This window comes from Triticum dicoccoides, chromosome 3A (assembly GCF_002162155.2).
Source record: "Triticum dicoccoides isolate Atlit2015 ecotype Zavitan chromosome 3A, WEW_v2.0, whole genome shotgun sequence".
In the NCBI taxonomy this organism is placed as follows: domain Eukaryota; kingdom Viridiplantae; phylum Streptophyta; class Magnoliopsida; order Poales; family Poaceae; genus Triticum; species Triticum dicoccoides.
In genome coordinates, this window is record NC_041384.1 from 491,137,833 (window position 1) to 491,148,434 (window position 10,602).

Genomic DNA, 10,602 nt, shown 5'->3' on the forward strand with positions numbered 1-10,602 from the left:
ACATTGTGGAATAGTTTTTGAAGTCTGCAAAAGTACTCAACTAGTGTTGTTGTTATCCACAAAAAATTGTGTTTACCAATGCATGCATGAACACTAGTTACTCTAACCCCCCTCTCTTCTTTAATTCTTTGCCACATCAGCATGTTTTCTATTCCCGTGTGCACGATACCAGCTAAGATACCACCATTATGGTCAGCCTTAATCATCGCATGAAATAATTTAGTGCACCTTGAAATATGAACATGTCTGGGGCATGTTTGTTTTTAATGACTTGAGACTATACCTAGCCCGGCATGCAAGATGACTTATTATGCACCGTTCCCCATACCTGCAGGAAGCCCGTTCATCTCCAAATCTTTTCCTCTCCATGTGTGGAAACAATATGCCTGCCAAACTCTCCTTCTCCCTCCGGCGGTCCCACCACTCCACCCCGTGTGAAAAAATCTGCATGCATGACTCTCCTCCCCCCACGCTCGTCCAATCCATTGTGACTAGCAATATTTCCACCCCTTCGCTCCCCCGTAATTTACTCCAACATATATGCCCACATAGCTATTACTTAACTGCAGGTGCATTCGGTCACTGACATATGGGCCCAACAGGGGTCTGGCCCACATGTCAGTGATGCAACTGGACCGGCAGTTAAGTCAGTGCAGCTCAGTCCATATCTTAAGTAGGTGTGCCATTGCTCGCTATAAATAATGGCCCTCCCATGACATCGCTATCTCCTCCCCCTCACGTTCACGTTCATCGCTATCTCCTCCCCTTCCCTCTCACGTCGACCACCATGGCATCACCCCTCCCAAACCCTAGGAGCCCCTCGCTGCACCGCACGGACGGTCACGCGTCGCTGTTCCGTTCCTCGCTGCCACTAGTCGAGGAGGACGCGTCGGTGTTCCGCTCCTCGCCGCTAGGCGATGCATCATCGTTCCGTTCCTCGCCGCCACTAGTCAAGGAGGACGCGTCGGTGTTCCGCTCCTCGCCGCGACGCGGCGCATCGGCGTTCCGTTCCTCGCCGCCACTAGTCGAGGAGGACGCGTCGGCGTTCCGCTCCTCGCCGCGATGCGTCGACATGGATGCGTTGGCGTTCCCAATCTCGCCAGCACACGCGCCAGAGGACGCGTCGGCTCCTCACTACGAGGAGAACGCCACGCCGCCCGCCGAGCCCCCCAACCTTGACGAGCTTTGGAAAGAAATGGATGTCGCCTTGTGGGAGGCTTTGCCTCCAGCGGAGTGCGCCAAAATAGAGGCGGAGAAGAAGGCCGAGGAAGAGAAGTGCACCGCGGAACAAGCTGCCTGGGAGGCCTATGTCGCGTCCGAGAGAGTCAGGCAATTGGCTCTTTGGCAGAAGGCTCGTGCGAGGGCCGTGAGGGTGGCGGAGGACGCCCGTGCCGGCGCCCTGAGTGCAGTTGGGCCCAAGCGCCTTATCTACGCTTGGAGGTACGTGGACTGGGTGCACGCTTCCAGCGAGGAGGAGTACCTGTTGGCGCCGGATCACCACACCGGTGAGATCGCGCTCGCCCGCCGGCAAGCCGCCAATCAGCACCTCGCGAGTTGCGAGGCTGAGGAAGAGGCGTTGTGTCGGCGCGCTGGGAAACGGCCGTGCACCAGGGCACTCGTGGCGCGCCGCAAGCGCTCCTGCGAGCGTCGTGGCTTTTAGGAGGAGTATAATTTTTGTTCCGTAAGGCGATCTTATTAGTTTTGGGATGCAAACGATAAATCCCGAACGTTCAGGAATTTTTAGCATCCTTAATTAAATATGTAAAAGGGAAAGTTTGGAAACCTTGTGTATTCGTACGCATTTTGCAAGTACATGCATATAGCACAAACTTTACTATATACTATCGCACTACACGTCTCTCTCGATATATGCTTGCAGACTGTGCTACTCCCTCCGTCCAGGTCAATAAGTCATCTTCGGTTGTGCACCGTGACCAAGCAGGAGGGAAGACTTATACACCTAGACGGAGGGAGTACTACTATTACTTATGTACGTGCAAATGCATGTTTTAACATTACGATGCGGTTTTTGTAAAAGTAGAAAAACAACACTAGTCAAGCTTGTGAAACGATTCAATGCAAAACAAATGCAAAAATGCTCGTTTGATTGTTTACTTTTAGCTTCCTTCTCGGTGGTTATTTCTCTGTCGTACTTTGTACGGAGTATCTCACTGGTTGGAAAGGCATGCAAATTCCCAAACCGCTTCCTACACCCTGTATCTCACTGGTTGCTGGCATTGACGTTATCGCCCATGTCGTCGAGGATGAGGTTGCCGAGGTCAGGGAAGAAGTCGTCATTCGTGAAGTCATCGCTGCCAGAAGTCGCGCGAGTGCGCTCCCCAAAAACCTAATCGCCCCTCTCCCGTACAGGATCACGAGAAGCGGGGTTCCGGATGCCTGCTGTCCCTTCTCCCGGTGCACACCGAAAGGAGGGATGGAGAAGACTTGCTTGGCAGCGCAATGATCTGGAACGGTGGTGAGAAACTATATAGTGCGGGCCGGGTAGGTCATGGGAGTATAGCTTTGTCCTCGGCTCGGCTCAATCCCGCAACCCACGGCGCATCGTGACGAGGCGTGGCGTGGCGAGGCGAGCGAGGAGGAAGAGCACGCGTGTAGGTCTCCTCTTCTCATGCTCATAGAAGTGGTAGAAGAGGTCACCTTATAAAGGCCTACTAGCAAAATTCCAACATCGACCAGGCCGTCCATGAAACGGGAGTGGCTGTAGGGGAAGTTGCGTTGAATATATGAGCAAGTTACTATGAGATATAATCTGAATAAGCACAAAATAAATCATGACGGCTATAACAGAGATGAAACTAATCATGTGGACTAGCATAGTAGTAGGATACAGAGTAGAAACATGAATTCTACCACGATTTCAAACAGGAAGGACAGAAACACATACAGTGCAACGGGAGCAGCACTGTTGGCGTTGAGGTTGTCGCCCATGTCCAAACACCATATAGACACGGTCTTTGAGCACGGTTCCTGGTCGTTCCACGCTTGGGCATTGAAGTTTGTAACTATTTTAGATTAGAATATACTACTCCTCCGGTGCTAGTAGTAGAGCAGAGTCCTACTTTACTACTCTACTCAAGCAAGTTAGGGCATAGCATTGTAGGGAGTACCAGTACTGTGATCACTCAAGCAAGTTGTCTCGCATCGACATGACCCTACGCTGCTGGTATGTGTCTCGTAAGTCAAGCGGCGTGCTATAGTCATCATCACCTGTCCACTTCCCGCAGCACATATTCGCTTCTCCATCTTTTTCCGCACATAATCTCGTCCAATCTTCCATCCTCGCTAAGGCGCCTCCCCCCTCGTCCGAAACCCAAGCACTAACAATGGCAGAACCGAGTAGCGTCCGCCAAAAGAGTGGCTAGAATTCGCTCCCCATAGAGGTAATCAAGCTCATTGTTTCGCGTGTGGACAATCTCAGTACCATGCCGCTCACCGCGTGCTCGTCGGGGCTGCACTGTTTACTCAAAGCCCTCAGGCCAGAGCTTTTTAAGCCAGCTCCTTGCTTGCTGATGTCGCCTGATCTTCAGAAACGGCGTGTCACGCAACATAACGATCGTAGGGTGGCGAGCATCAACCCCTTGACTGTGATTCGATCCCCGTCAGCCTCAACTACATTAACGGTATGTACTGGGTCGGCATGAACACGTCTTGGATGGTGCTCGTCGATGGTCGCGGCAGCTAGATGCTCGTGGAGGTCTACACCTGGTGATTGATCCCCCTTCCTTCAATTAACACTGCACTGCTTTGGCACCGCGGCCCAGAATACTCGGAATCTTACAGTAGCCAACATGATACCAAGTTTGATTTGCTCAAGGTTGTAATCTGCCAAGTGCCCACAAGATTTGCGAATTATAAAGACTTCGGGCTAATTGCATTCTTGAACCGGGGTCTCGCCTATCTGACAGGTCACTGCGGTAAGTGGATAAATCTGCACGTCCATTGCAGGATCATACATCCTCCATGGTTCTCTGATGCCATTGAACACAAGGGCTTCATTTACGCTGTCGACTCCTTCTATGGCTGGACGTATTGCTGGCCTACTCCAGTCATCGCTTCAAACGGCTGTTACAACAGTATGTTACTTTCCTATGATATCATGATGGCTTTCTTATATTACTGTCAACATTTTCTGAAAAAATATTCATGCTCATAACATGTTGTTCTTAAGATTGACTAAACCAAGAGCCCTTTTTTATTTGACTCCAACTTGATATGATGTTGTAGGCCCCCTGGTGTCCCTACCCTTCCTAATCCCAGAACCTTTCAAAGAAAAGCGGCATGGCAGTTGCAGGTCGTTCCTGGCTCGATCAGACGACGGCAAAAGATTGATGATCGTTCGCACGTACCGGACGTGTTGTTTCGCGGAATACAATCACAGTCACTACAAGGTCTTTGAGCAGGATCCCAGCTTCTCTGGGCCTTCAGGAATTTTTGACTGGAGGCTGGTAAGTAGCCTTGGTACACGCTCTCTGTTTGTCAGACTGAATTATCCGATTAACCAGGAGATAACCCACGGCAAGGATCATGATGGCAGTGCGGTTTTGTTCATGAGGCAAAAATGTGTGTACACAGCGTACCATGCGTCTCTGCATGCACCATACCCTGATATGTGCCGCCACGCTCTGCAGCCCAAAGTAGGAGAGAGGGTCGCAAGTATCAGACTTCGACCTGTTGGCTGGAGTTTCCCCCTCCAGGCACCCATCTGGTTCAAGCCGTCAGCCAATCTCCACAGCTTAATAAATAGTAACGTCTAACTAAGAAAGTTAGTTAGATGCATACACTTGGTGTAGTAGGATCTTTATTTAGTTTGATGCATACACTTGTTCTTTTTTGGTAGCCCTTTTGTCATGATGGCTGATGTTTGGTTTGGAAGAGAGAGCTGCGTCTTCACTCTTCTGGCCTGCTTACTGCTTCTGTTGCACCCCCAGCCCTGGATGTTGCTGCTGCTGTTTTCAATGTACAATCAGTAGTACATTTCGTCTGTTGGTTGAATAAATGTGTTGTTAAAACGATAAACACAATGTTTTGGAAGTCGTTGCACGGTTCGATCCTTTAGTGCCCCGTACCGTACGTAGCGGATACTATTTATCATACAGAACACATTTTTTTGAAACTCGGAACACATTTTCAACTTGTTGACAACATGCGGCCCACTGGTGAAGGCCCAATAGAGAAGCCCGTAATTAACTGGAAGGGAGGCTCTCACATGAATCCGGCCCAGGTACATGCTCATGGTCCCCTAAACATAAATAAGTAAATAAATAACTAAAGCTAAATGCTCATGCACCAGTTCTTTGGGAAAATAGGTAGCCCAGTATTTCTTTTTGAAGAATACCCAAGCTAGGCCTATTTGTTTTCTCCGAATTACTGGGCTGCAAATCTGTCAAGACAAGGAGGGATGCATTCTGGCCTAGCTTAATATTATGGTCAACGTCTGTTAAAAGTAATATCAAAAGGGGTTGAAAATTCCAAAAAAATTATAGCAAATGGGATATAAGTTTCTTTTTTGTTTTTGTTCTTCACTGATATCTTATATGTATTTCATTGGATTTAACATGACATAGTACTAATTTATTTTTAAATTTGTTTTAGTATGGCTATTAATTTTTGGATTAAGACTATTTCGTTCCCCAGCAAAAATTTGCGAATTTTTAAAATTTCCCACATATTTAATTAATTTTTTGACCCTGGTACTGACCAGAAAATGGCCAGCAATTATAAAATGGAAAATGGGCTGCAATAAATTCCATATGAATTAGAAAATGAGTAAAAATTATAAAAATAATAGCAAATGGGTTGTACACACCACAGATTTCGAGGCTGACTTGTTTACGCAAGGCTTTGTCAGTGAACACACGATTCTAGCAGCAGTTAGTGTTGGATGTCCATCCAACGGCCGACGTGCTTCTTCAATCTCTCATCTTCCTGTTCCAGCCGCCTAAACTAGCGCCGGCGGGACTGCCTGCTCCCTCCTCTTGTGGCCCGCCATGATGCCGCGCAGGCTTCCCCGGCCCACCCTACTCCCTCCGCTGGCCTGGCCGCACGCAATCAACTGCCTTCTTATTACGCGAAAAAAATGATTCCTCCCACTGACATCTGGGGCGCACCGGTTGGGAGGCTGACCTGTGGGCTTACTAAGTTGACGCGTACGGAGGGCTTGTCAACTTAGTCAACAAACGATTCTAGCAGCAGTAATCGTTGGATTTGAATCGAATGGTCCTGCTGCTTCTTCAATCGCTGCTCTTCTTGCACCAACCGCCCAAACCAGCCCCGGGGAGACCACCTGCTCCTGCCTCTAGTGGCCGGCTGTGCTGCCGATGAGGCCTCATCGCCCCCTACTACTCCCACCGCTAGCCAAGCCCTACGGCGACGACAGCCTCACACCGCAGCCGAACCAGTGAACCCTCGTACTCCTCTCCACGTGGGCATCCACTGCCGCGTCTTCCCCGGCTCCGCGTCGTCCCCTTCCCAGGCCTCGCAGTCGTCCACCGCCTTGGTACTCTCGGCGCGGCATGGTCAACGTGGTCAACGACATTCCATCGGAAGAGTACTGTACGTGGAGAGGCTGACAGCTGGGTCCACGGCCACAACCCAGTTTTTTTTGTGATTTGCCAAGTAAGTCGCTTTGTCAGGCCCGTTGGGCTGCAAATCTTTCAAGACGAGGAGAGCTTTCATTCGGCTGGCCAAGAAAATGGCCCATCAGTAATGAGAAATGGGTTGTACATTTTTAAAACACATCAAACCGGCAATTAGTTTCAAATATCTTTTTTTCATTTCGAGATTTGAAATTACATTAATTTTTAGGCGTGGAGAATTTGTTGGATTTTATATTGATATACATTTATTTTTAAAATCAGTTTCAATGTGAGTCGAAATTTCGGGATTGAAAACAGTTCGGACCGAACCGAAATATGCAAAATTTCGTATAATTTTTTAACCGTGGCCACAATATGGGCTGTAATGCTAACAAAAATAATATGGGCTCCAAAAAAACCTTAATAATTAGCAAATGGGCTGTAAATTATTAGAAATAATGGCAGATGGTTTGTATGCTGTTTTCCACAGATTTGAGGCTTTCCTAAAAAAAGGTTGACGCACAAGCAGTGATTGTTGGATGGCCATCCAACGGCCGTCGTGCTTCTTCAATCTCTGCTCTTCCTGCTCCAGCCGCTCAAACAGGCGCCTACGGGAGTGCCTGCTCCCTCCTCCCAGCGGCCGGCTCTGCTGCCGCGCAGGCCTCACCGCCCCACCATACTCCCATCGCTGGCCTAGCCATCCCTCTACTCACCCACACCTGCTATTATTTTCCGGCGACGGCAGACGAACCAGTAAACCCTCGTACAGTCGTACTCCCCTTCGCGTGGGAAACAACTGCCGAGTCTTCCCTGCCTCCGTGTCATTCCCTTCCTAGGCCTCGCCGTTGTCCACCGTCCTGGTGCTCTCGGCGCGGCCTGGTCAACGTGGTCAATGACCGACATGCATCTGATGTGGACTTTACGTGGAGAGGTCGACAGCAGGGTCCACGGCCGCACGCAAGGAAATGCCTCCTTATTACGCGCAAAATAATGATTCCTCCACCTAACATCAGGGACCCACCGAAAGGGCCTCTGTATTTCGCGAAAAAAATGTTACCGCCGCAGACAGCTCGGACCCATCGGCTATATCTTCGCACGCAAGGAAGTGCCTCCTTATTACGCACAAAAAATGAATACTCCCCCTGTTAGCTGGGACCCAGTATAGTGGCAGGCTGACTTGTGGGCCTACTAAGTTGGCGGGGACGGAGGGCTTTGTCAACTTAGTCAATATGCACGATTCTAGCTCCAGTGACCGTACGATGTCCATCCAACGGCCGTAGTGCTTCTTCAACCTCTGGTCTTCTTGCTCCAGCCGCCTAAACCAGCGCCGGTCATGCCTCGTGCTCCTGCCTCCCGTGGCCGGCTGCGATGCGTCGGAGGCCTCACCGCCCCCTACTACTCCCACCGCTGGCCAGGCCATCCCTCTACTCACCCACACCCCCCTGTTATTCTGTGGCGACGGCAGCCTCACACCGCAGCGAACCAGTGAACCCTTGTACTCCTCTACGCGTGGGCATCCACTGCCGCGTCTTCCCCGGCTCCACGTCGTCCCCTTCCTAGGCCTCGCCGTCATCCACTTCCTTGGTGCTCTCGGCGCGGCGTGGTCAACGTGGTCAAGGAACGGCTTCCATGGGACGTGGACTATACGTGGAGAGGCTGACAGTTGGGTCCACGGTCGTAGCAAGGAAGTGCCTCCTTATTACATGCAAAATAATTATTCCTCCACCTGACAGCGAGACCCAATGGACGGGCCACCGTATTTCGCAAAAAAACGATTCCCCTGACAGCTGGGACCCACCAGGTACATCTTCGCATGCAAGGAAGTGCGTCCGGGCAAAAAAATTGATTCGCCCCTGACTGCTGGGACCCACCAGCTACATCTTCGCAGGCAAGGAAGTGCGTGACAGTCGGGACCCACCTGGTCGAAGCGTACGTAGCGTTCTCATTTTGGTCGCGAACGTGTTCGTACATACTGGTCGATGTAGAGGCATGCACGTAGCATGTACACGTTCGTACAGCGGCCAGGGTGCAAGAAAGAAAATACGGCCACGTATGTGTACATACGGGCGGGGTCTCGAACGCCTACTCACGCATACGTATGGCCAGGGCTCGTGTACATGGCTGGGTCGGAACGGAGAAACAGCGTCGTCGTCGTGTTCATGGGGAGGCAACGGAATGCTCGTGTTCATGGGGAGGCAACGGAATGCGTCGTGTTCATGGGGAGGCAACGAAACGCGTGGGAGCCAACCGGTTGGGTCGAAACGGAATGCGTGGTCGTGTTCATCGGGAGGGCTTGGACGGAACAGGCGATGGAAACGAGGCCTGGCGTACCGCACAACAGAGGAAACGGAGCTCCTACGTTCGAAACGGGGTGCTGTTGATCGGGAGGGGTCCGGCGTACCACAAAATGGAGGAAACGGACCTCCTACGGTCGAAACGGGGGTCCTGTTGATCGGGAGGGGTGTGGCGTACCGCAAAACGGACGAAACGGACTTGTGTTGGAGCGCTACGGTTGAAACGGGGGTCCTGTTCATCGGGAGGGGTGTGGCGTACCGCAAAATGGGACTCCACGGGATACTGTTCATCTCCACCGTCGACCCCCTCCAGCCTCCACGAGCTACTGTTCATCCACCGTCGACCTCCTCCAGCCGCCACATGCGACTGTTCATCCACGGGCTCCTGTTCATCCAGCCTCCACCGCGCGCTACTCCACCGGCTACTGTTCAACCAGCCCTCTCCATGGGCTCTTGTTCAACCACCCCTCCACGGGCTACTGTTCATCCTGCCCTCCACTGTCTACTATTCATCCTGCCCTCCACGGGGTGGTCCTGTTCATCCAGCCCTCCACGGGGTCCTGTTCATCCAGCCCCAACCGGTTCGATCGATCGGGGTCCTGTTCATCCAGAGGCAACACCACGGGGGCCTGTTCATCCACCTCCACCGGGAACTGTTCATCCAACCCCCCCCCAACGCTCACTGTGCATACAGAGGTAGCATCGATCGGCTTCAGTTAGCAGCAGTAGCAAAGGAATCGCTCGATCGAGTTCAGTTAACAGCCATCGATCCATCGCTCGGGTTCAGTAACACGTAGCCTGCAGTGCAATCGCTCGGGTTCAGTTAGAGCCCAATGCCTCGCTCGGGTTCAGTTAGGGCCAACGCCTCGCACACATGCGCGTACGTGTATGAGAGAAACGCCCATCGCTCGGCCCCCGACCTCCCACCGTAGCCGGGAACTCCCCAAAATTTTCCTCCCCCTCACTTCTACCATGGTTTTTTCTATCATGAACAGCCCAAAGAATGTCATGCAGCTGCGTCTCCGGCCCGCCCAGGACGAAAAGCCCATTTTCTGTCATGATTTTTTGTCATAGAAGTAGGAGCCCACCACATCTATGATGATACCGGGTTTTGTCACAATTATCGTCATAGAAGTGTCATATGTATGACATATTTTTTTTCGTTTGGCCCAAAATGTCACGGATGTGTATTTTTTTTGTAGTGAAATACAGGACACTTTCTTCTTCTTTATTTTTATTTTTGCTATTTTAATTTTCATTCATACACCTTGGTACGTTGTAATCCACTAGGGGCATTATTGCGCCCCACACTATGGCAACAATTCTGAACACTTTTACAGTATAGTTCGGCACCCCGAATTTAGCATTATATGCATTGGCTCTGAATCATGTCATTGGTCAATAGTTGGGTTGCCCGGCTCCTGTGCTTACTACCTTACGTTCCGCTATATCGGCTAGGGTAGTAAAGGGAGAACTACTGCGATTGTGTCCTGGTTTATCCGGATGAGCACCTCAGTAGAGAAAGCCGAAAACTGACTATCATGATGCGGCGTGAGCCGGTCAGCTCTTTAGAGGTTTCAAATCTTTAGTGATTTTTCCCGAATTAGGCGACGAATCAGTTCTCATCCGATCAGCTGTTTACAACACCCTAGTCTGGATACTAGGGGATGCGCATATATTTTCATTGTCAATCTCCTATGGCTAAGTGAGGG